This window comes from Varanus komodoensis, unplaced genomic scaffold (assembly GCF_004798865.1).
Source record: "Varanus komodoensis strain SLA01 unplaced genomic scaffold, ASM479886v1 scaffold21, whole genome shotgun sequence".
NCBI lineage: Eukaryota > Metazoa > Chordata > Lepidosauria > Squamata > Varanidae > Varanus > Varanus komodoensis.
The window spans coordinates 17,628,789-17,655,506 of record NW_025335589.1 but is presented as its reverse complement, the minus strand read 5'-3'; the positions used below and the strand labels follow the sequence as shown (position 1 = coordinate 17,655,506).

The following is a 26,718-nucleotide window of genomic DNA, read 5'->3' as shown; positions in this document are numbered from 1 at the left end:
GATCGCAGCACGAATGTGTGTGTGGGTAGGGAGGCTTTCTAAGATTCAAACTGGGGCCCTAAAATTTAAGGGGCTAGTAAAAAGATGTTGCTGCTAGACAGAGATTTCAAGTAATGTCAAGTTTTATTCAATCTTTTTCAGTTAAAGAGAAAACCTAAAGACGAATGCTATAAATTCAGTGAGCCCAAATTAATTTGGACCTCCACCAACTCCCAGTGCCAGGGGTGTTTTCATGTGTAGTAATGAACACTTCATAGTGAATGTCTCTCTGCAAGTATGGTGTGGAGAGCCAGTGTGGTGTAGTGGTGAAGAGCCTGGGACTCAGAGGATCCGGGTTCTAGTCCCCGCTCAGCCATGGAGCCAGCTGCGTGACTTTGGGCCAGTCACAGACTCTCAGCCCAACCTACCTCACAGGGTTGTTGTTGTGGGGATAAGATGGAGGAGGAGAGATGATGTAAGCTGCCTTGAGCCCTTTCTAGGAAAAAGGCAGGATATAAATCGCAATATATATATAAAATTATTATTATTATTATTATTATTATTATTATTATAAGAACATTTCTATGCCACCCCTTGCCGAAGCCTCGGGGCGGCTTACAACACAATAAAATACAATACAATATAAAAATAACAATATAAAATTAAAATTAATAATATAAAATAAATAAAAAATATAAACGATATAAAAGAAGTTATAAAAGAAAAGTTATAAAAGAAAAGAAAAGAAGTCACCCTGGCCAGATAAATAAGTGAATATTGTTAACAATTAAATAAGTAAATATTGTTAACAAGTATCATGGATCTTAGAAAGAAATAACTGGTTTAGGTTGGTGTTCCATTCCTACCACCTACAGCTAGAAGATAGAGGGCAGGAGAAACTGTAAGAAACCTGTTGCTTGTGATTTTAAAAACTTAGGAGTCTGTTAGAAAAACAGAAAGGGATGAAGCATGTTGAGGAAAACACTTTTAGGATCTGTTAATCATTTCTTATAACCTGAAGAGAAAATCTCTTAGAGATGGTACCTTTGGACTAGAGTATAAAATGGAGTATAAAATGAAATGAACTAGATTTTTGAAACTACATCTTCTCCTAGATATATGACTGACTATGCTCTATGTATCATCTAGCAAACTAAGAGCAAGGTCTGTTGCCTTAATATGCTGTATTTGGACTGTTGTAATTCTGGTGCACCAAACCAGGTGTAGGAATCTAGCAATGCATTAAAATTAAGAAGTCCTAAAACATATGGATTTTTATTATAAAACATATTTCCCTTCAATATCATTCATAAAGGTTTTATTTTGAATTATTATTTTAGTGATTGTACGGTTGTTGTTCTTTTACTAGTTTGACTTCTGGAATGTATTCTATGGGGTATTCATCTCATACCCTATTCTCTTTAGAAGCTACACAAAGCCAATGTTTCTTCTGTGCCAGAAGTTGTTCTTATAACCACATTTTTCCAGAATGAAATCATAAAATGTTAGAATTATTACGCTAGAGTTTCTTATAATAGTGTAGTGCAGAGCAACTTTACTGCTTACAAATCTGTACCAATAGTGCTTCCCTTTATGTATTTCCATACCTAAATTGCTGGAAATAATTTTATTACCTTATTTCAGAGACCTACCATATTGGCATCTCCATATTTCCACATCCACTAAATGCTAAATGAGATGTAAAAACAAACCATCCAAAATAATCAGCTCCACTACCAATTTTGATTCATCTGCTATACATCCTGAAGTGTTTACAATGCTCACCTTCCCTTTTCTTTCTTAGCAAGTTGTTTTGCACAGTTCTGCTCTTATGACTTTTCTTTGCACAAAACAAAAGATTTTGTCAAATACCAAAGGTCTCATTCTAGGTCATCAAGGTAGGTTATAGTCATCAGGGTTCAACAATAGCACAAGACTTGTTAGGGCTCAGTTTGCACTACACAGTGAACAGCAGAGGTTCATTAGTGCCAAAATCGAATGGTCTATAAGATTAGTACACACTGGTTCCCTTTATGTGATGGAAGAAGCTTTCTCCAACAGAAGATGGAAGCTCCTTCCATGCCTGTAGGTGAAAACCTTCAGATCCAGGATTCTGACTAAATATATACTCCATCTATTTTAAAATTCACTGTTCCTTCCTCCTAGTTCCTTCCAAGATTGCTACTGATTACCCTCAAGTCATTTCTTAACCAATACAATAAAAAAATATATTACCATGATCATCAAATCAAAGATTTAGTTGGTTGCTTCTCTGGTTTGCAGCTTCCTGTGTTCTTATATTGCTTTTTTCTTTATGAAAGCAGAAAGATCCTAAGCAGAAAATTCTGTACTAATACAATTCATGCTTTAGTACAGATTTTCCTCTAATACATTGCTGCCTAAAAATTGTCAGGTTAATTTTCCTGTGTGATAGATTCCACCTGCTGTATGCCCCTCCTTGTGTTTGAGGGGAATCCACTTGCCACTGAAGGATGGGAGAACGTAACAGAGAGATGCATCACTCTTTTAAGTATAAAGGGGAGCGTAACATTCTGGCCATTCTTACCCATCTTTCTCTTGCTATATTAAACCTTAATAGAAAAAGTAACCTAGCACAATTCAATTTCAGTTTCATTTAGTAGTCCATGTAGGGATGGATTAGTTGCTTTTCTTAGGAACACAAACTAAAGTGATGCATTTTAGGAAGGAAGCACTGGATAGTTTTATGGACACTGTACAATAGAAATAGCTACCCCATGCATGTACTAGACTGGTTTTATGGATCTGTTCTGCAATTGTTTCTACCAGAAACTTGAAATTATAATCAATGGGTTGTATTTTGCTAGCCCTTCAATAAATAACATGAATAAATTCTTCCTAAAGAATCAGTGAGTCACAAAACAACTTGAACCAATGCCATCAATCAATCTTATATATCCAGCCTGTAAGCTGTTTAAATAGAGCAAACATGTGGTAATCATTTACAAGGAAAATCCTTTGGAAAACTTTGTACAATGTTCCTTAAATAACAGCTAATCTTTGACATAATCCAATGGGGAGGGAAGGAGTGAGAGGAAGGGAAATTTGTTCCCTCCCACTGATTATAAAACACTGGGTTTACATTAGTGCCCAACTCATCAGAATTTGTCTTTCTCAGTCTACAACTTTACAGATCCACAGTTTTCACTGTTGGTCCAGTTAATTCATCAGAGATCTGTGATATAAATGAACCACAATTAAAGTTATCATGTTGCCAGAAACACAGATACTGAAAGAGTATTTACAGATCACTTTTTCTCCTTACCCTGTAATATGTCATCTGCTAAGCCTCCATCTGGCTTTAGCAAGGCTGTGTTCACATGAACAGTTACTTTCACCTGAACAGGCCCTTCATGTATACGAATTCCTGTCCTCTTCTCACTGCCAGCCCTTGACCAAAAGTACTTCCTCCAGAGTACTGTAAAAAAATTCCCTTTTGGCTGAGATCATGTTGGTACATGATGGTTCTGCACAGATGCTATCAATGCAGTCATGCAGGAGCTCAGAAAAAGCACAGAGTAGTTTGGAGCCAGAGGAGCCCAGCCATAGGCAGAAAAGTCCTTCTAATCATGTCAGGGCTATTACCCACTCAGCAGAAGAACTTTGCACAAGAGAAACAAACTGAAATCCAGAGAAGTTCTTTCATTTGCACATGTTCTTCCCATTTGCACAAGACCATTTGCTATTTTCCGCCTCTGGATTCCATATCTTATTTATTTATGATTCAGTTTATAGCTTAAATACCTTACACATGCTCAGAGCAAGCCCTAATGGCTCGGCTGTATGTCGTTTCCTATTACAAAGCTATCTTACTGCTTGCAAGCAGAGCCGCTGCTAATTCCCAAACCCCTCGTTCAAAGCAAGCCCTCCTTTGGAGTGGTGATTATTTGCGGTCTATCCAATACGTCCTGCTTTTCAATGGGAAATGGCTTGTGGTCCAACCAGCAGGGCTTTCTTTACCAGGAGAAGCTGGGTGAACCCCAGATATGAAAATGCATAATCCCTTCTTACAGAGTAATATAGCCCCAGGCACTTGGTTATGGAATGACTTTGGCTAGCCTTCAAGCAATACTTTGCAGAAGAACACTCATGGATGAAGCAGAGGTTCAGAACCACTTTCCAAAATTTGGTGGGAATATGCCAGTGTTGGATGGGGATTCAGGCAAAAGAGACAGAGCCAAAAGTAATGAGTGGAGTCCAAAAGACCAGCACAATTTAGCTTAAAGCTCTTACTGCCAGTAAGTAAGCCTTAGAGCAGGCATTTCAAAGTTTCAGAAGGCAGGAAACCACCTGATGGTTAAGGGAATGGGGCAGGGCCACAAAATGGGATGCAATTGTTTTGGGAATGCCAGAGCATTAGATTGCTCCCCCCAGCAGGCTGCATTTGAGGTTCTGCATCTCTGAAACAGTCTTCTACTCATGCTTCTTAGGACTAAACCTACCTGTTTCAGCGTACTGAGAATCTTAGTTTCCTGGGCTTCTTGTCATACATAAATGCATGTCTATCTTTTACAGCTGTCAAAATGAGATGTCTGGGCAATTCCTGTTGAAATTTCTGAAGTTAGAGGGGTGGTTGAATCCCCAGTGACCTTGCCTGAATATTGACTGCTGGAATCATACATATATTGAATCCTGTATACATTAAATGATGTTGAGCAACTGGGGGACATGTTGGATGTTACATTTTTCCTTGGGAAAAAAAGTGGTAACAATGAACCATTCTCCTTTTCTAAGCCAACATATTACTATTCTCTATGGTTTGCTTTCAAAACAAAGCCAAGAGTTTGAATACAAAATAGACATTTCTACAAAATGCATAAATATAGAGAGACGTGAGACACTGAGGATACACAGGATAAAGCAGAGTTGTATCAAAGCTTTGCTATGCTCCTCTGATTAACTAACCTACCCCATTCATTCCAATGAAAGTATTCTAAGTATGACTTGGTCTGGATAAACACCTGTTACTTAAGGAGTCATGCCATTTGCTATTGAACGGTGATCTTAACTTCTGAAACTTAGTAGTGAAAGATTTCTTGTGCTTTCCTCAGCATTTGTGACTTGGATAAATCCTATTATTACTGGAATTCTGAAGCTGAATCCCCTGGCTATTTTAGTTCTTATTTGTTTCTGAAAACATCAACCCAATCCTGATGGAGGAAGCATGAAAGGCTTATAGACTAGCTTTGAGATTCTATACATCCCAGGTCCAACAAGGACAATGGCTGCTGTATAACGAGGATGACATGTACACCAAAGTTTAGGAACAGCCATCTTGTGGGCCATGGATGGTGCAGCAACTGACAAGAGCTTTTCCCTGCAAGGGGGAGTAGGGTGGGCACTGGGGAAGAAGCAGCTGGTGATTCAGCTCCTCGTACTTCTGAAAAGACATGCAGAAAAATTGTCTGGCTTACTTCTGAGCAGGCTTAAAATCAATAATAATCAGTCAAAACCCACTCCAGGGGGTTTTGTGCACCAAAGTGCACTAAAGCTCGGTGGATCCTGACCCTCCTGAAGCTCTGCCCAAAGCCTTGAAGTCAAAGCCAAGGGCTGATTGGAGCTGGTTCCACTGGGGTACCCTGGCAGCAGCTTGCAAGAGGTTCGAAATGATGGTCTCCAGAGAAGAGAAACGTGAGCAGTGAGCAAAGCTGGCAGCCACAGCCTAAGGGGACTCTAATGTGGCAATGACCAAAGGTTCCACTTGTCCCGCATCTTTCCTGAGTAAATGGGTATAAGTGTGTGAGTGAACAGATGGCAGTTGCATTCCCGTCAGGCTTGATTCTGTTGTGCCCACTGATGGTATGCAGACCCCAACAGATTTCCACAGAGACAATAAGGCCCTTAAGCTGAAAAGCTTCCCCACCCCTGTCCCAAACAAAACTAACAAACTCTGCCATTAAAAAACGGTGCAGGTTTTGAAATGGGATCTAAATTTGCTGAAGTTATAGAAAGTTTCAGAAGTTCATAATTAACACACAGTGGAAGAATGGATTACTCCACCAGTTCCACCATGACACTCTTGGCATCACACTGAAAACACCTACACAATTGTTGCTTTGCTGTGTAGAAGAACTTAGAGAGAGTGCTTGGAAACACGTTTGTCTGTCACAGCTAATAATTCACTCGATATCTACCCTTCCAGAATTGCAGCTTTTCCAAATTCAGCCTGCAATGTGTGACAAAGCAGCTGATGAATGGTAATAGTAAGCAGAAGTGGTAATGAGTCTAGGGATCCAGGGGACCTTACCTGCCTTCTGTGGCAGAGAAATTTATGGAGATAACATGACAGGCTAATATATTTTTACAACCTAAACAAGATATTTTATGCCAGCTCTGGGACCCGCACCTAGTTTATCAATGAAACTTCCAAGACCTTTATCCCAAAGGGTGATTTTCAGTATTTCTCACACAAATATAATTACCAATGAGATGAAGGTAATAAGGTCATGAGGAAAAGTATTGTCAGGTTCAAGCTTTTGGTTCAGCCCCTTCAGTAGCAGTCAGCCTGGAACAAAGATTATCTGCAGGACTCAAATTATATCAATTGAGTCTTTTCCTTGACTTCTATGTTATAGCATCTGGCTGATCTTTTAGTGAAAGATAAGGATTCTGTTACATTAAAAAGGCAAGTTGTGTTTTCATCAGATGTTTCAGTTACTTTCTCTATATCAACAAGTTTATGGTGCTCAAATACCTGAGTGGCATATTGTTGATCAAGATTGTTGAACCCTAATTCCTTTCTTAATGTTCCTGAAGATGTTGCACCCACACAAAGATGGGGTGCAATGATTTCTTGTTTGCATACTGATGGGATTACTGTTCACCTCAGCCAAATGAAATGTATGTGGATTCTTTGCTGTTATTTCAACTTCAAAGCAATGTTCCTGCATCACTCACAGAGCTGAGAGGCTCTCCCTGCCACTTCCTGCCTCCCACACTTGCTAAAATGTCTTCTGAGAAATACAACACAATGTGATGTCACATTGCTCCCAAGCCACTCCGAGATGTGTGGTTAGCCATTTAATATCTCTGGGTAGCAAAAAGCAACTGAGAGCATCCCACACCACTGGAAGAAGCATGGGGGCCTTGCTTTAAGGTTTAAAAGGGCAATCTCCCCTCAGCAGCCTCAGACAGTTAGGGGAAGCAACGGGCCCTTCCCCATACTGCTTTTGGAAGACATTCTTTGCCCCTCCTACAACCTTTTTGGAAGGGTTTCAATTTGCCACCAACCTGCTCACAGATGGTTAAAAGAAAAGCATGAAGAAATTTCAGTTTGGCACTAGTGATTATGTTGAGTCAATGGCTTGAGAGGCACTACAAGATATTAATTTGCTTCAAACAGGGATATAAGCATGCATGAGGATTTGGTGTCATATTTTGCCAAGAGGATTCTCAAAAGTGCTAATGCAAAAAGCAGGTGATAAAAATGACAAGTCATTCACATGGAGGTTTGTGCTTGACTGCAATACATTTCCTTCTCAAATAACCAGTACTAGGGACCCAAGCTAGACCTTGACTGCAATGTGGCAGGAGGAGGATGCAGAGGGGGCCATTAACCTTTTGCTTCCTTCTGTGGCTTCCATTCCTTGTATTAGTATGAAGGGAAAGGGGTAGAAAGCAAAGGCCCTCAACTTTTGAACACCATAGTAGTTATTTATGAAAGAAAAATCTTGCACTCGAGGACAAGTCATGTGAAGTCCACACCTCTGATGCGAAATCAAATTGGACATACTTCATTGTCAACAATAACACCATCATTGCAATATTTATTTAGAAATATTTATGGCCCACCTTTCTCCGAACAGGCATTGACGGTAGCTGACAATAAGGAGAAATTAACACATAGCAAACCTAAGGTTGTTTTTGGTGGCTTCTGTCTGTGCTGGGGTGGGAGAGGTTGCTGCGTTGCTCACTCTGCTGGGGAAAGAAGGGGAGTTGCAACTGCTGTATTTCAAAGGTTCCAGAGGACCACTGAGGAGGATCCCCACCATCCTGGTGAGGATGGTGGCAAACAAGGACAGATAGCATCAGATATTTTGCTCCTGTGGGAGGGGCAGAGAATCTCCTTACTTGGGTAGTGGACCAAAGTAGTCTTCTTGGCTTTTCCTGGTGGTTCTGATGCTAGTGGGAAAGCACTACTGGAAAACAAACCCATCCTAAAATGCTAAATACCCCCCCTTTTGAAGTCTGCATTCAAATACAATTTCATTCTCACGTACAAGATGCAAAATATATTCTAGCATCTTCATTTGAAGTTTGACAGCAGCATTAAAATCCCCTGCAAGGTATTAAGGAGAAGGCTTCAGGTGGGTGAACAGGGAGCTGTTTGACAGATCACACAATAGCAAAGATATCTTAACACATGTCTATGTTAGGAATCTCAGCCTCCTAGGTGATACATTTTAACATGCAAGCAGTAGAAGACATGTGTTTGTTGGGTGAACATGCAGTGCTTTCTTGAGTACACATAGAGTGTGAGATGTGAAGCAGGGTTTGATTACATAATGACAAGGAAGGTGCTCACCTTTACTGTGGTGTCATATACATTATGCTTTGTAGAGGAGGACATCAACAGACGTTTGTCATTGTTCCTTACCCGGCAGACTAAGAACCAGGTTGGAAAAGAGATCATTCATATAGGAAGCTCAGATAAGAAAATCAGATTAAAATACATGATTTCCTCTCTTTTGGCATGAGACATTCCCTGAGGATGATTCCTTTCTTTCCACATCCTTCTCATTTATGTTAGTGACTGCATGGAAGTAAAAGCAGAGATTCCTGGTTTGGCCAGGGATTTCTGAGATTGGTCATGAATCAAAATACTTCTAAAAATAAAAATGAAAAAATAATCTGCAGAACAATCCACCAGCAGTTACTCAGATTAAGCATTTGTACAACAGAAATCAAGCCAAAATAGCCAAAGAAACACCATTCAGGAAAGAGGATCCTTCAAATGTAGAGAGGCTCAAACACCACCAAAAATTCCATGGCTGAGGATTGGAAGGACCTTCTCTTGGGAGCTCCAGAACATTGCTGCCACTGCCAAAGGCCCTTTCCTGGGTAGCACTGCCTGCCCCCAGGCTTGTATTTCCACTGGTGAGGCGCCTGGACAAGGGTGTCCAAGGAAGATACTGAACTACAGATGGGAGAAGCCATTCCTTTAATCATTGCCAATGTATCTTTATTGTGGAATCGGAGCATTTTGAAAATCTCCAGTATAACATTTTAGTGTCTCTGTCATGTGTTTTTGCTAGGTGCTTGATATGTGCTGTTCTTAGCTATTCATTTAACCATTTTTCTTTCCAGACCTGATAAAAAAGTCTCTTGTGGAAGCAGAAATAGGCTTCTGTGATGGAACACATCTTGAACATATCACTTATACTGAAATCATTTTGAGATTAGCTTAACATTGTACATAGCCGGGCTGAATTTCCACCTCTGTTCAAAACACTCAGTGATCTTTATGTGTTTAAAATATTATGCTTTAATTTCTGCAATTTTTAATGTAATGGTAAGATAAAAAGCAACCTAGTAATATACTGCCTTATTTGCTAATGTTATCAATATGATAGCAAATAATTGAAACTTAATAACAATAAACATCCCAAACAATAGAGTATTATAATATTAAAACAACTGGATAAAATTAACTATCTGTCCATTGTATGCAATTGTTTATTGTACAAAAAAATTGTCATAGTAGTGATAACCTTAGGAGCAATTGCGTCAATAGCCCAGAACATTTTCATATTCCATAGATAAGGCAGAATTTCAACAGTACCACTGACAAACAAGGCAGAAAGTTCCCAAGCACTTCTGGGTCCATCACTCACCTGGGACAGACCATTTTAACTGGCTCTCCACCCCTGTGGAGGTCCATGCCAACAGCCAGTCCAAAACTAACTAGGTAGTGATATATCTCTGACAATGGAATCACACAGAACTCCTCCACCTACAAAAACAAAATGCCAAATTGAGAGTGCACCCTGTTGCATCCACAAGGCTAGATCCTGGTTGGGGCAGGTGTATGGACTTCAGTCCGGAGCCATGACACGAATGCTGAAATCCACCAGAAAAAGAAGTCTGGGTTGATCCAACGCCTGCCTGGGAGTCACCCAGGCTAGATTACCAGGGAGGCTGTTGATATACCAGCAGAACTGCTGCCTGTCCCAAGCACACAGCTGCTGCACCATGCCCTCAGAGTTAACGAACTGCTGAATGGGCCATGTGGTCAGCAGCATTCCTACCGACTGCTGTCACCCATTTCCCCATGGCATAAACCACAGAATATACTAGCAGGGGGTATATTGATAAACTCTTTCCTCAGCTAGGTCTCTATAATACATGCCAGCTCTGTATCTTCTTTCAGAATTAGATCCTGAATGAGTGATGAGTAGACCTTCAGGCTAGGATGATTACTTCCACTCGTACCATGGCTGGTGCCCTCTTTTCAGGCTGAAAGGAGGGAAGGAGCAACAGAGGACACCTCTTCTTTCTGCACAATGGCCAAATTCTAATCTCCTGCCAGCTCTCTCCAGCTCTCTCCTAGCAATGGCCCAAAGGGACTGGAGGTTGCCAGCAAGTGCTGAGTCACTGCCATGCCTCCCTGGGGATTCTCAATCTACTCAAGAAGGTCCACCAGGGAAGTAAGAAAGAAAGATGCAAAAACTCACTTTCAGTTGTAGAATAGCCTTCCTTTCGCTCACTCACTACTGGAGTGGCTGCTGCTGTTGCTGCTATCAAATTGTGGTTTGTTTTAATGTTTCTTCCCAGAATGCTGTTCAGATTTTCCACTTCTGTATCAGTTAACTTGGCAGTAGTCATATCATTTACTAAGAAAGGGAAGCAACACAGAAGCAAATGAATAAATATGCTTTTAGGATTGTAACAGAAATGGCATGTACTCAGTTAGGTAATCCTTTTACTAAAATAATTACAACAATTGCAAGCATTAAAATGCGAAAAATACAAGCCTGGATTGACTGGGAAAACTGGTTTTTGCTGCTTCCTTATACAGCATTTTAGATATCTCAATCAAGCTCTATAAAGGTAGCTTTCCACTGTTAAGTCAACCTTGGAAACAACTGTTAATAAAAATAGTTGGGGTTTGTGCATGTGTCTCAGGGGATTATTACCTTATTCTACAACAGCTTATAAATTCATCTGCAATTTCTTGAACTTTTCAAAACCAACATTGACATTCAAATCCAGATTTAAGGGAAGCAATTTGTCTTGGCCTGCCACAGATATAAAAGCTTTAGAACACAGTGTATTTCCATCATTGAACATGTGCCAGGTCTTCTAAAGGTAGAAGAGAAGCATTAATACATCTGGATTGCTATCTTTCCAGTACCACCATCATTTTTGTGAGCTGAACTTGATAAGCATGTCCTTCATGTCAGAAATCCTTTCCTGGTAGAAAAGCAGTGGTAAGAATAAAGGGAAGTATTCATGCCAATGTTTCTAATGGCCACTTCTGTGAAGATTTGCAGCAAATAATTTTAAAAACCCTCACAAAAGAGGGTTAGAGCGAAGTTGGAAGAGAACAAGAGCATGCTGAAGTCAGAGTAGAGGACTAGGAGCTTGGTGGGTTCAACCTTCAGGATAGTCAGTGACAGGACGGGCATGCCAGAAATGGCAGGGAACAGTGGGGTCTGTGGATCAAGGGTATAAGAAGGGAGGGCTTGCACTGCTATGGGGTGCAGAGAGTAAGAGGGAAAGGAAGGTGGAGATATGTGTACAAGGGGAGAAGGATTTGGAGAGGGGGCTGGACTAGGCCAAGGACTGGGAATTGTAGTGGCTCTTGCCAGCTGGGCCCACACAAAAAGCGGATGACTGCGGAAGGAAGTTCAATGCAGCTTGAGTGGGAGGACACCAAGGGAGAGTATGGCTCTGGAGTGGAGGAAATACCGCACTGGAAATGGTGGAATCAAAGAAATGGATTGGGAAGAGGCGGACTGCGTAAACCAGTGTGGGAAGAATAGCTTCAGGTTGTGAGGACTATAAGGCAAAACTGTATCACCAAACACAGAAACGCCAGGGGTGTTGGCATGACTGTATTTCTTGAAAGCAAAGTGATGGGAAATGGAGGCTCACTGCTGTAGTTACTCACAGCCAGCCCTGACCTACCAAAGCAATTTGGTGTTTCCCCTTCCTTCACCTAGCTGCTTCTCAGAGAAATGACTAGGCCATCTTCCCGAAACAACTGCTGTCCAGGTACAGGATTTTTTTAGCATGGGGAAAGCACCGAAACTTGCAGCCCTGACCTGAAATTGGAAGGTGCCTGGAGGGCTCTCACATATCTAGTCCTTGCATTGCTGGCTGAAAACAGACATATTTTGCATTCAGATGTATCATTCCCTACGTAGTATCCATCCACAGTTTAATGGCATGTTTTATGTTCACATACATTCCTCCATGTGCAGAAATTCTTCCCCTTGAATCAAGTCTTCATAGGTGTTTCAATAGATTGACCTCCTGTCTGAGATAAGATGGGAAGAGGGTATTCATGACTTAACTTTTTTTTTTCACTAAAAGGCATATTTGGGTTTGCATTTCCCATCATTAATTCTTCTTATACATTATTTTGATTGGAAAGTTCAGTTGCAAAATTCAGGGAACATTAAGGATAACTGAGTTTTAGTTTGTATATTGATTTGGAAATTCAAAACAAAAGATATTCATAATAAAAAGCAAACTTCTGCATCCCTAATTCAAATAAACAACTCTGGGTTTGAGATGCTTTATTTTATAACTATTAAGATTTTGAAAATGCATATCTGTTGCAGCCTTGTTTTAATTGTGAAAAGGATCAAATTGGCTGTTTTTGACAGATACAAGGAATTATTTTATGAATATAATTACAGTGTTTATCAGCAACTTGCAGCACAAGAGGACACAAGTCCTATCAGTAAGAACAATTAGATCATGGAACAAATTTCTCACGGAAGGAGTGGAATCAACTGTCTGGAGATAACATAAAAAGGCTCTTAGTGGAATCCTTTCATTTAACATTTTCTCTTGAACATGGGCTAGCCAGATGATCCTGGAAAACTCACAAGCAATCAATGAAAGTGACAGCCTTCATTCACCATTTCCATTGTATTTTTTGTAACCAAACTAGTCCCAGATTTGAGAAGCTTTTCTTCCTAACCCTCTGATCATTTCAAGGTTAGCTTACATGTAATCTTAAATACACAGCATGCTGCAGATCCTCACCATTGTTGTTGCTGTTGTTGAAGTTTTTAACTTGGAAGATCCACACAGATGAGGAAGGTGGAAGCATTCTCACACAATTACTTTCCTACCTAAATTGGCCACACTTCACAGAGGCTAGAGAAAAATGGAAAATGTTCCACTAGTGAAAATGATAGGGATTTTTTTTCTTTGTTCCTCTCTCTCTCACACTCTGAAGTAGGAGAGCAATTTTCGGGTGAAAACATCTGGATGGAAAGATTAAACCTCCCCTACTTGCATGCTGATCCAGAGCAGGATCCTATGCACCCTCTTTGAGGATGAAATATCCAAAAACTTCAGGTTCAGTTTCCTGCTATTGACCATGTAGTTTAGGCCACGTAGTTATTTCTGTGGGCATACAAGTCAGCGGATGAACAGTGGCTGCATTTGTGACACATGTACTGTCTTTACACACTAACTGGACTCAGAGGAAACATTGCTAAAAAAAAATTGGAAATTATTAGCATTCCTACGCATTTTTCCTCTTCTCAGAGCAGGGCTGTTAACACTGCTGACTGGCTAGCCTCTCTGTCAATCACAAAACTGCTTTTGGTTTACATGTACTAGATTTTAATTGGATAATTATGCCAGATGCTTTGAGAAGAAAGTTTAAAGTGTGGATGCGCCAGGATGTGGAGCCTCATCTTCCCACCTCATCCCACAGGGCCACTGCCTATCCAGAACTGCCTTCATCATTTCCACAAATGGGGCAAACAGCAGGGCAGCCTTCCCTGCCAAAATGTGGCATTCCAGCATCCCTGAACATGCGGGCTGGTGTTGATAAGAGTCAAAGGCTAAAACCTCTGAACCATACCAGGTCAGGAAAGGCTGCAGTGCAGCATCCAGAGCTCTAAAGGTTTCTTCCTGTAAGGAATTCATTATAGATTTATAAAATAGCATTTAAAATCTTTCCAGTAACAGAATCAGTAGCAATCAGAGGTTATTTTGAGTGCCATTAATGTTCACAATACCTTCTGCCCTGCTTTCAGGCTTTACCATAATGCAGAAATAACACCTTAAATGGGAGTGGAACCTGCCTACATGGTTTTGCTTTCAGGAGAAGCAAATGGATTTTCACAAGTCATTCCTTGAAACCTCCTAACCACACCACTGACATTTCTCATGAAATGCTTGAGTACTGGAGGCCTGTTTCAGTGGGAAGACCAGCTATCTCATCATGCCCTTTAACCGTATTTCTCAGTGGTACTGAGCAATGTTTTGGCTCAAATCTTACTGCATCTTCATGACACCCCAAAGCACTTTGAAAGTGTCAGGTGAAATCCTGTGGCCTCCATCCAGCTGAATGGCAAGAAGCCCGTCAACTTCAATGGGCTCCTGGCAATTTCATGAAGGCTTTTAAAGATCTGGGTTTATGTAGCATACAGCACATGTGATACAAGACACAGTTCTTATTTAAGAGCAAGAAGGTACAGACCTCCTCACATGAGACAGATGATTTTCATTAGCATAAAGAAGATTCTCTTTCTAACAAGGAAATTTGCAAGTGAGGCTGAACACACTTAGCTGAGAGCGAGTGCTGTCGAACTTAATGAAGCTTGTCTCTGAGTAGGCATGTGTGGGAACTGCACTGTCAGTGGAGCCAATAGCTAAGAAACCGAGCTGTGAACACGTAATTCTCCTCTCCTGGTTTAATCTCTCCTTTCTTGTGAAGTCACTAAATGGCCTCAACCATTAATCGAAGATCTTTTAAACAAAGTTATTAGTTGCAAACTTCAGTTTTGTTACAAAATTGAGACCTGAGTGGACACCAAGAGCTTTTCCTTTCCCATTATTCCTCTCTATAATCTCTAGCCGGTGCTTACTATAGCAGAATAGCTCGAATACAGAAATAAAAGTAGCACTCTCAGAAATAATTCCCCATTTTCCCCATTCTAAAAACAAAATGGGAACATGCTCTGAGAACCAGTAGAGGCAAGAGAGGATCACAATAGTGCCCAAGAAAACCTTAACTGTAAGTGAGGAATCTTGAATGCACAGTAAATAACTTGTGTAGAATAGCCCAGCATTTCAGATTCCCACCTGGGAGAATAATACTGAACCACCTAATAGCACTGTTGTGAATGGACCATTCTGGACTGTTTAAAACATTCCAAAGTGCTATATAAATGCTAAAAGAATTATTTGGAAAGCCTTTTATTCTGATCTCAGTTTTGTGGTAATAGTTTTCACTTGTTCATCTATACAAATCAGGTTAAAAAATCCTGGAAGACGTGTGTTATCAGGCACTTAATATAAAAGACATGAGTCAAAACTGACAGACTCCAGTAAAGTCCCTTAGGAATGAAGTACTGCCAAGATTTTTCTGGCTCAGGACCATGGAGTTGCTCATGTATTTAGCAAAGGAAAGATGACTTCTAAACATGGTTTCTGTTTTCAATTGCACTGAGTAGCATAAATCTTTATTTCATTCCTCCAATTGAAAGTATCTGTTTAAACAGTTTGTTTACAGGTGGCCAGAAGGAAAACTCAGGACTAGCACTTTGAAATGAAAACTTCAAATAGGCTGATTATAGACTACAAGAGAATTCTAGTTTCAGACTCAAAGCACTCAGAAATGTTAAATGCCTGCCTTGTGCTAAACATTTGTGAAAAATGAAATGTACCAAAAAGAAAGAGGGGAAAAAAGTCTGGACACTTGCCACAACACCCATTATAGTATAGTCTAAGGCCTTGACCTCTAATGTTATACTTATTGTGTTTTTGACACATTTAGTCAATTAAAACGGCTGAAGTGTAATTTGTTTTTCTTAAGTTTAATACAGCATGTCAATAGAAGTTAGCCAAAATTTATAGTAGGAACACTAAAACTGCCATGTGCACTTAAACAAATGAACTACCATTTATCATGGTTGAAATAAAAATGAACATCACACACGTTGGACTTTATGCTCCACATACACATGTTGCCAAATATAGCAAAGCATGTTACAGCTGACACTTCCAATGGAAAAGACATTTCAGTCCGTGTTAAATATTGGCGTGAAAAATCTGGACGCCCTCCAAACCTAAGAAGTGTTAACGTTGGCACTTCCACTGTGTACTTTTACTGTAAATTGTTGTAGCGTTTATTTGACATGGAATACCCGGTGGATTGATGACTGAAGAAAGGAAGACTTTTTATTGTGCCATGTTACCTTTTTCAGTCATACATACTAAGCCTTTATGTCTTAGGAGTTTAAACAAGTCTCCACCTGTACTCAATCGGTGAAAGTTATTTTTCATGCAACCATAGTTTGCCTTTTTATAAACCCATAAAAGCACATATTTTCCATTTTATTGGCCAAAAACAATGGCTGATTTAACAATAAAACTTTTAAAAGCTGGGCTTTTTACAGAGATCTCTGCTTTTCTTTTTTTAAAAAAAAGAGGGAAAAGCCCTCAAAATAAATCTATTCCATTCCATACTTTTTGTATTATCGACAGGAGAGTGTTCTGATTATATATCTTTTTAAACTCAAAATATGGCTAAGGTAACACTATAATCCTTAAATTTTAAGAGAAGAAAAAGATAGTGATGTGAAATTTTGTCATCTGGGATTAAGTAGCTACATTTATATTTATGACAGGGAGGATATACACCCTGAGGGGAAAAATACAGATAGCTTAATTCCCTTTAAAATATATATTATTAAACTCTGCAAAATGCATTTGCTCTGCAAGTGGGGATATTAACAATCTTTACTGACTCTCTGGAATTAAGAAAACTTAGCCAGGTAAGATAAGCTTCACTTTTCCATTCAAAAACTCTGCACCAAGGATGAGAAAGTAATAGTGCAATGCTGTACGAGTTTACTCAGGAGTAAATCCCATTAAGTTCAGCAGTGCTGACTCCCATGTAAATGTATATAGGATGGCAGCCTCAGACTCCTGTCATGTGACCCCTGAACAATTGGGGAGTATGGAGTGCGTAGCTTCTGTGATATCCGGCTTGGCAGCAGGCATTCCTGAGGGAGAAGGGATTGGACGCAGGATATGATTATAGGCAAAGGAAGTGTGCAGGAAGGAAACTAGCAGAAGGGTATTAGGAAGCTGATAAAGACAGAGGTTTTGTTTCTGCGTGACATTTTTCAGGGAGCTTCTAGATAGCACTAAGATCAAACTCAGCAAGCATATGGGAGAAGCAGAGTGTGTCTGATCCTGAAGCAGCCCTACGATCATCCTTACGGAGCCGGATGCTCTCCAGAGGGGATGGAAAGCCTCTAGCAGAATAGGTTGCGACTGAGGCAGTCCAACACCTCTGGAGAGCTCCAAGTCAGGGAAGGTGGATTAAGGCCAACAGCATTTCAGAAAACATTGTTTTGTGTGTGTATGTTCCCCATACATGAGCCACCGTTTCCCTCTTCCTCCCAGAAATATAATATAGGCGGACATGCCTCTTTTTTGGCACACTCGTGATAGTGTCCAAGTGTCAGTCTGAAGTGTGGAAAGGTTAACTTTAGGTCTGCTTTTAATTCATATCCATCCCATTTCTGTGAGAATATAATGGTTGGCAGGATGGATGAGTATTCCATCTTCGAGGAACTGTGCCACTTCTGCTTCCCGATTGTGCTATCATCTTTAATGGTAACAGTAACTCACTTCTGTCAGGAAGACAATCTTTCTTTGTTATTCATAGATCATTAGAAAAAGTCTGGCTGCTACATTAATGCCCGCTCAAGCTAAACAGGGTATTCCTTTTTATGGCCTTCTGTCAAACCTGTCTCTGATAGCTGGGTTGGAGCTCCAGTCTGTCTACTCTAAACAATCCCCTTTTTATTAGACCCATCTCATTAGCACATGCTCACTTCTTGGACTTTTATCATATTACTTTTTAGTGTTCACCGATCAGCACCTTGCCTTGAGGAACAGAGGGAGGGAGTTGCAAAGACCTATATAGTTTTAGTTTTGCTTTTTGATTGCAGTAACAACCTTCATGAAAATGTGACAATGGGATATATTTTATCAGGACAGTATCACAAAAGAGATAATGCAAGGGCAATCAACTTGCCCTTACAAGACTTTAAAGCAAGGATGGGCAACCTGTGGCCATCTGTCTAATGTGGCTTTCAACCTAATTTCAAAGGCATTTTGCCTGCAATCAGTTCATGCCATTAACAAGAGCAATTTATGCCTTCCTTGGCAGCCTGCTACATGGGAAACAAGCAAGCAAGAAAGAAAAAGATTGCAGATGTAGTGAGAAGGGGAGGTTTCAGAAAGGAGAAGCAAAAGGGGGTGATCCACCTACCTTTGGTTAAGATCCTACCTATCACTGACATTGGCTCCATCCACTACTGGTTTTGTTCCTGCCCCCAGCCAGGCTTAGTACTGCTTAAGCATCTTGAAGTAATTCAGCCCTTATTAGAAAAGGGTTGCCCAGCCTTGCTTGAAAGTATGTTGAGGATGGAAGCTTATAATAGTCTTCTTTGATGATCTTTACATTAAGTTCTTCCAAAAGGAAAGGCAGAAAAGGAGAAGCCTTTGGTACAAATAAACCATACAGATTTAGATTGCCTTTATAAGCCCAGTTGAAGCCCCTTTAAACTTGGAAGGTGAAAATGTCCTCACCATGCACACAAGTAACCCTAATGCACAGTCCTCTTCCTAGGAAACATTGCATCCTTCATAGAGCATGCTTATATGTCCTTTTAATTTCAACCATATAATTGAGCTATCAAAATGTAAAAACCTGATCTAGCAACATTCTGTTTGCATTATCCAGTGCATGTCAGGATTTCTAAAATAATGTATGTGAAGCTCTTAGAACAGTTGAAATCTGTTATCTTTATTATGACTACAACTACTTCTTCTATTCTTTTCTTTCTTGAGACAGCTCAGAGCAGCTCACACGTAATAACAAACACATTATTATGTGTTCTGATCAGATGTGTGCCATGTGGGAAGAAAAAGAAAATTGGCAGAGTATATTTACAGAGAAAAGAATAGAGAAAATGACAGTGGCATAATTTTATATTGCTCTCTCATTGTAAAGTTAGCTGTTGTCTTACTGCTGTTATAGACTGGTAAATATGGAAGAACAATACTTATTCAGACAGACTTATACTCTACATGGTTTTGCTGTTAAGTACATGATATGGTCACTGCTTTGATTTATGGGAGGGCAGGGGGAAAAAACCTGCTTGGCTGAAGATGCTCATTCTCCTCATTCAGAGAGGAAGAAGAAGTCCAGAAGTTTAATGCACTAGGTTGAAGAACATGACAAAAAAACCTATAAAGCTGGTTTGACCAAAGGCCATGGAAGGAGACAAAAATTGAACTTCTGTCCCATAGGCTATGATAGCATTTCAGTACTAGCTCCGAAGTTCTGCAATGATATCATCTGTACGCAATCCTCTCTTGCTTTCAGGTTGGAAACATTCAAGTATATAGCAAGGTTCCTTGCATCTGTCAGTTACCTGCTAAATAAAATAAATAAATATTGCATACTCTCAAAATAATGCTTCACTAAACCCAGGAGGGTTAACACCAGGGATAGGTAACTTGGTGTCCTTCATATGTTTTGGGCTACCATGCCCATAAGACCTAGCCAGCATGGTCAATGCTCAGTTGTGGGAGCTGTAGTCCAAAAATCTTGAAGACACTGGATTGCCTTCTCCTGCTCTTTCCTATCTTGCAGCAGCAATTCAGAGTTTCACAGAAAACCCCTGACGGCTGCTCCACCTGATATCCTGTCAACCATAGTTTGGTGATGGAATCAGGGGTGTTATCCTACAAAGCACATCCTCCACCACTGCATTACCACTGATCCACTCTGGGGAGTAGAGAGGTTCTTTAACTGTTTCTATATCCTAAAGGTGCGTTAATTCATATTTTGAGGACTATGGATCCAGGGAATAATAATTCATATGTTCATGACTTGGTATTTATATAGAAAGGTTTTTCCCAATCTGGTACCCTTCAGTTTTCCAGCATTCCTGATCATTAGCCATGTTGGCTGGGATAGAGGGAGTTGAATTAAACATCTGGTGGGCTGCTGCAGACAATATTCTTGGCAGATGAGTGTTTCTTTGCAAAGCTGTTAATCAGCAGTGAACCGAGTTTGTCACAGAACTGAGTTCCAAGCATTACATGAAGAGCATTTCCTTTAATGGTTTTCTACTATATAACCTCTAGGAGTGCTATAGCGAAATAAAACACAATAGCATGCTTTCTTTTGCTTTCACAATGAAATGCAGCATTTCCCATGCTTTGAAAAAAATGTGGCTTAGACACGCAAACAAAGCTGAAGCATTGCCACATCACGCAAAGACTCCACAGACAATCATGAATAAGGAATGACCAAAGCTGAGGCTTTTCTATCCTCCACATCCTGCCAGTGCTATAAGACCTTATAAATCCTTCTACCTATCCCACCTGCTGAGTAGACCTTTTCAGGTGTTCATTGGAATGTTGCAATACTACTCAAGCACATGGAAGGCACATAGAAGCTGATACTTTTACTGTTGCCCCTGCAGCAGATGAAAGGGGGGCTTATGAGCACCCAATGCTATGCTGCCATGTCTCTGTACCCTGCATTTTATTTACATGGCCCTCTGGATAGAAATACAATGGCCCTGCCCAGCCCACCTTACCCCCAGCATGCCTCCTTTTCCCCTTGGAGGTCCAGCTGTGTCTCATGGGGGACAGCCAGCTGTGAGAGAGGGGAAAGTAGCTTGGACTCCAATGATGATGATGGTGGAAGGCCATAGGATTGTGCTATTAATATTTGCTGCATGGGATTTTATGTCATGCATCACCTGAGCGCTATTGAATGATGACGGGTGGCCTGTTGCAAAAATATGCTTGTTAGGCAGAGGAGGAGGAAGGTGCCAGCAAAGCAAATGCAGTGGAGTGGCAAAAATTAAATAATCAAATCCTTGCTATTACCTGTTATAACTTCAGTTTACTCTTTTCTCTCTGAACCTGAAATCCTGTATTAGAGGCAGGATCTCTTTATTATCCTATTCTGTTGCAATGGCCCCATCCTTTTCTCCCTCTGCTTTTGGCCAATCCTGACACTTAAGTGAAGAATAAAAACAAACAATCCTGAACATTAAGAGTGAAGCTTCCCATCTGTTCTTTTTTATGGAAGCTACTGATGCTTCAGATTAAAAGCTCATCCAGTGATGCATCTACTAAATAAATCCAGCTCTGTTTTAAAGCTAAGCGGGAAGTGCCTAAAACTATCCAACACATTTTGGATAAGCCTTCTGTTTTACTCATCATTTGTAAAGCTGTAATATATAAGAAAGCAATGATCACATTTGAACTAATGATAAACAGTGCTTACATCTGGATTGGGTGGTGGCAGGCAGGCATTCCCAACAGCAAGAAACTATAGAAGCTTTGCTTTTCTTTCTCTTACTCTTTTTCCCAAGCTGTCTGATTCTGTCATCCACGGGAGAGCATGTTGTTACCTCCCACTTTGGACAGGAATGCCTTGGCTTCATTTTGGTATATATCTATTAGGTGCAGAGTGATGAGTCTATCTGACTGTTGATTCACACAGACCTTTCCAGGGGTAACATGACTGCGATCCCTCGGTGACCAAAAGGATATTTTCCATCAGCCGGAACAGATGTTACTTATTCAGAAGGTCTAAATAAAGCATAAGATTTTGCAGGCATTTGCCTCTTGTTCATCAGATGGCTGCTAAAACAATACGTACACATTGTAAAGTATTTTAATATGACTTTGGAAGTAATCGTTCATAGAATTGTCATTTTGCATGAACGACACCACAGTGCTAAAGCTGGAGCTTTAATGTACGCTCATGATCTCTCATTCACAGAAATTTTCAGGACCTTTTCATGGTCTCCTCCTCCTCCTCTAGGTCTTCTCCTGAGTTTTCCAAGCATTTTTACAACATTTTTTAAAAAAGCAAGGAAAGACTGTTCCTTTCCTTCCATGGCACCATTATCTCTAGAGAAGCCTAGTGCAGTTTCACAATCCCACTCTATACCACAGCACCACCTTGTGCTGTGTAATGGTGCGTATGGAAAAGTAGAGAGGGACACACACAGAAACACACACACACACACATTTCTACCTAGCAGGGGAGCACACACTAGTGTGAAGCATGCTTTAATCCCCTTGCAAACAGGAGAAGTAGCTTTGGTAAATCTTCTGTCTCATGTGAAGACACTCCTATTGGCAGAATAAAAAACTATATATCTGGGAGTGCATAATTTTCAAATAATTTCTGGGAGTCTTTATTCAAATTAATCCTATAGCCTAGTACATGGTTAGTTTGGACTGTCAGTCTATAGTTTTCCAGCTACTTCACTTGTCTCTGCCACAATCTCCCTTCCCTTCATCCTGCCAAAAATACAAAGCATGTCTTGTCTCTTAGCTCTTTATGGAGAGAGAGAGAGAGAGAGAGAGAGAGAGAGAGAGAGAGAGAGAGAGAGAGAGAGAGAGAGAGAGAGATCGACTGTTTGCTCCCCATCAATGGCAATTCTCATTGCTAAGGTCTGATTCCCATGATAACTTCAAGAAATGTCACTTGAACAGAGAGCCATACAGCTGTCATTTTATGGGAGCAGCCATTCCTGCAGTATTCCACCCCTTGCCCCATGTAACTCAGGTGCCAGTGCAGTACCCCAAAAATTGTTTTCTTAAAATTCCTACACAAATGTTTATGTGAAGTTTAAAGCACACATCTGTTAATTCTGTGCACATTTCTGAAGACAGGGTTTAAAGGTATGATGAAGCAGCTGCAGTTCCAATTTTAAGACTGTTGTTAAGACTTTGAAACTACACAAGCATTTTTAAACTTAAGAATACATGGTAAAGATCCTATGCCTGAAGTTAATTTGTGCCATAATGATTTTGAAATAGAACTGTGGACAATCTTGGCTTTATTTTAACCCTAAAATAATGGATGTGAACATTCATAAACAAGAGAGAACACCTGTCCACTTGGGTTTAATCTCAAAACTCAGAAATCAATTAAATTATCTATATTGAGGATCAATTGCAAAACAATGTAAACGTTTCTAAAAGAACATGAAAACTTGCTCACTATTGAATGGCATTTTTCTTGGCTCTAACTGATGAAAATATTGCTCAACTATGCATTTGGACATTTTTCTTTTGGACCAACAAGACTTCTTTTGCTTTTTATCTGATAGTAACACTCTCAGTGTGGTAGAACTTGGTAAACAAGGCAGTACTTTTCAGTTAGGGAAACAGCTAAGACCTAATATGAACCAGTTCTTCAGGTTTAGCCTTGAAACCTGCGTTGAATGTCAGGATCTAGTCTTGGAACACAAGAGCAAAAAAAAAGCCATGGTACACATGAATGCACGGGAAGGTACGATTGGGGTTGTGTTTGCTGATGTGCCATTACACACATGTTCCTCTGAACATGCGTAGTGCCCTATGTGTATATGCAATGGGACAATTCATTTTCCGAGGCATTGGGTTAGAGCTTCTGTACATCTAAGTGTATATACAGAGGCCAGTCTCCCATAACCTACAAACCTCCATAGGCCCAGTACATATCCTAAAGGAATTTGACTTCAGCACACCTGGAATAAGGCTGAGTTAGGAAGGATTGGCTCTATATAAACAATATTGAATACTTAGTGTCGGTGTGGTGTAGTGGTAAAGAGTACACGACTGGGACTCAGGAGATTTGGGTTCTAGTCCCCACTCAGCCATGGAGCTCACTGGGTGACTTTGGGCCAGTCACAGACTCTCAGCTCAACCTACCTCACAGGGGTGTTTTTGTAAAGATAAGATTCAGAGGAGAAGAATTATGTGAGCTGCCTTGAGTTCCTTGAAAGGAAAAAGGCAGAGTATAAATATAATACATACATACACAAACATCATTTCTTCCTCACATTGTACTTACATGAATATCAAAAGAAGGCTGATACCTCTAAACATGCACAGAGTATTTTTCTACCACATAAATAACACCAAGCCTATCTTTCTCCTTTTCTAAACAAAGCACTGTGAAAAAGCTTGGTTTGCAAGTTATACAAGGGGCATGTTTTCTCAGAGGGCAATAAATGCTTGACAGACTCTAGGAGCAAGACTCTTCAAAGTCTACTCTAATTTCACTTTGGTTTCGTAATTCACAAAGGCATTTGTTTCTATCTTGCTAATATTGGAACCAAAGTGTCTTGTTTATTGACATCATGAAAGGTATGTCAAATATAGACCTGCCCACAGGAATTTACTGGAATTCTGGAAACATTCATTCTAATTCAACCTTTTGGTTGTGTGCACATTAAGAAAGTCTCCCAAGAGTAAAAATGAATGTCTCAGATGAAATACCCTCTTCCAAAAGCTAGAAGGTCTGTCATCTTTCTCAATGTACTCACTTCATTAAACAGTTTACAACTTGCAAGGGGATCACAAAATTGGGGTAACCAAATGACTGTCCTGACAGATTCAGACAATAAAATGACCAGATTGCAGCATGAATGCTTTCTCAGAGACTGCTGCTGCACCACATACTAAATACTAATATTGAAACACCTGCATGATGTTCATAATACTTTTAGCAGATGTTAATCCCCTCTGCATGGAACCGATAGATTTAGATCACGTTGGTGCACCTTACCCCCTTCAGCTCTTCCTGGAAACGACCAGCTGTCTGAATGCATCCCAACCAGGCCCAGGCTTGCAACAGTTTACAGCTTGCACTTTCATTGTGGAGACTGGAGGCATGCGAATTTCACTCTGTAATTAGATATATTTGTCAATGGGGCACTTCCCTGCTTAGCGTTTTGCTGTTCTACTTTGTAGCTCAAGCCAGATGCAAAAGGGTATTTATTTCAGACAAGTGCATGCCGTGCGCATATGTGCGTGTGCACGCGCGCACACACACACATACACACACAATTAGTTATAGAGTTCCATCTGAACCCCAAAGTGGTTCACAAAAATAAAATAATGAGCAAAGGCAATCAGACCAATCAATAAAATAGTAACAAAAGAATAAAATATCTCATTAAGGGCACAATCCTGCAGAATCCCAACAGTGATGGGGAAGGAACAGCATGAGCTGCCGCAGCCCCTGAAATTGTAACTGGGCCTCAAAAGGGTCATGCTGGGCAGTGTGGGAGAGGAAAAGACCACCAATTTGCATCCATTTCAATCTGCATACCTCCCTCTCACTGACCCTAAATCTAGGTGACCAGACACAGGCAGCTAGTTACGATCTATGATCTGAGGCTGAGTGGCAGCAGGAATCACTGCTTCCATGGCTCCTCTTGCACTGGATCCTTGGAAACCTCTGAGTTGTAGACAAATCAACGTAGCTTCCATTTTCAGCAGAAACACCTGACACTGGAGCTTCCTTCATCTCCACAGAGGATGGGTCCACAGCACAAAATGCCCACCTCTGCACCATGACCAAGTGAAGACTAGTAGATACAGTAAACAAGGCCTCCTCTTTAGAACATAAAGGCTGAGGTGGTCCATATGGATGAAGGCAACCTGTTCTAAATAACCGCTTTAGTGCCCTCTAAAAATTGCAAAAGCGGCCAACAGTGTTTGAGTTCAGATAAAATGCAGAAACATAAAAGCAGCTGAATTAAAAACACAGCAATGAAAGAAATAAGCAGTACCTAATCACTTGAAAAATGTTTCAGCAACAAATTAGTTACATGCCAAGGTGTGCCTACATAAAATACATTTTCCTAGGAGCAGAAGGACAATACCGAGGGAGCCAACCTGGCCTCATTCACAGAGAGTTGCAGAGCCCGGGAGTGGCCACCAAGGCCCCCTCTCATAACCACACCAAACATTCTCCAATGGTGGTGGGACCAGGACAAGTGCCTTCCCCAAGACAGTGATGCGGAACATCAAGTGATAACCTGCTTGCATGAATGACGCACTGCAGATCATATGCAAAAGACAGAACATTCATAGGCCCTGGCATGGACGCCCTTCCAGGACGCTCTACTGGAAAGAGTACAGTGATGGTGAATATGTGAACCTGAAATTATTTGGAGCATTCCTCCAGACTAACTATTATAGGCTACTTGGTGTAGATATTGCCCCTGATAGTCTAGTGCTGGAAAGAAAAATCTTCACTGTCCACACGATTTGGATAGTGCATTCCCTATATTTGTTCAAACTCACCCTGCATTGATAAGAAAGCAACGCAGACACATACGAGTGTCTATGGTCTACTTTTTTGTAAATCCCAGCCCTGTAGTTGCTGGTTTGAATAGTCCTCTTAAATAGATTGGAAAAATTGCATTCCTCTGTTTCTCATCCCCAAGCATTAAGTTGTATTCTCCCTTTTTCTTTTGTTGTTTTGTCAGTGTACTGTTCTTTTGCAACTGAAATCTACAGTACTTACCAATAGATGTGATTAATAATTCAATTGATAACCATTAAGAGGTGCACAAACATGTGGACCGATGTGAAGGGGCAGCCACATGTAATTATTCAAATCCGCCCTGTCCCATTCACATGGGAAATCAATGAGGCTGGGATCTATTC

The 26,718-nt window shown here is 40.5% G+C and overlaps 1 long non-coding RNA gene across 2 annotated transcripts; it reads right to left on the bottom strand.

Moving 5' to 3' along the window:
* Positions 1 to 1,310: 1,310 nt before the first annotated feature.
* LOC123023751 lies at positions 1,311 to 22,503 on the bottom strand. 2 transcript variants are annotated; one of them, XR_006414785.1, is made up of 3 exons: positions 12,428 to 22,503; positions 10,692 to 10,850; positions 1,311 to 9,970 (listed from the first exon to the last, which is right to left on the bottom strand). It is a non-coding gene; the product is annotated as an uncharacterized LOC123023751 (long non-coding RNA). The 2 variants fall into 2 exon arrangements; XR_006414786.1 differs by having other exon boundaries at positions 21,542 to 22,498.
* Between the last annotated feature and the right edge of the window lie 4,215 nt (positions 22,504 to 26,718).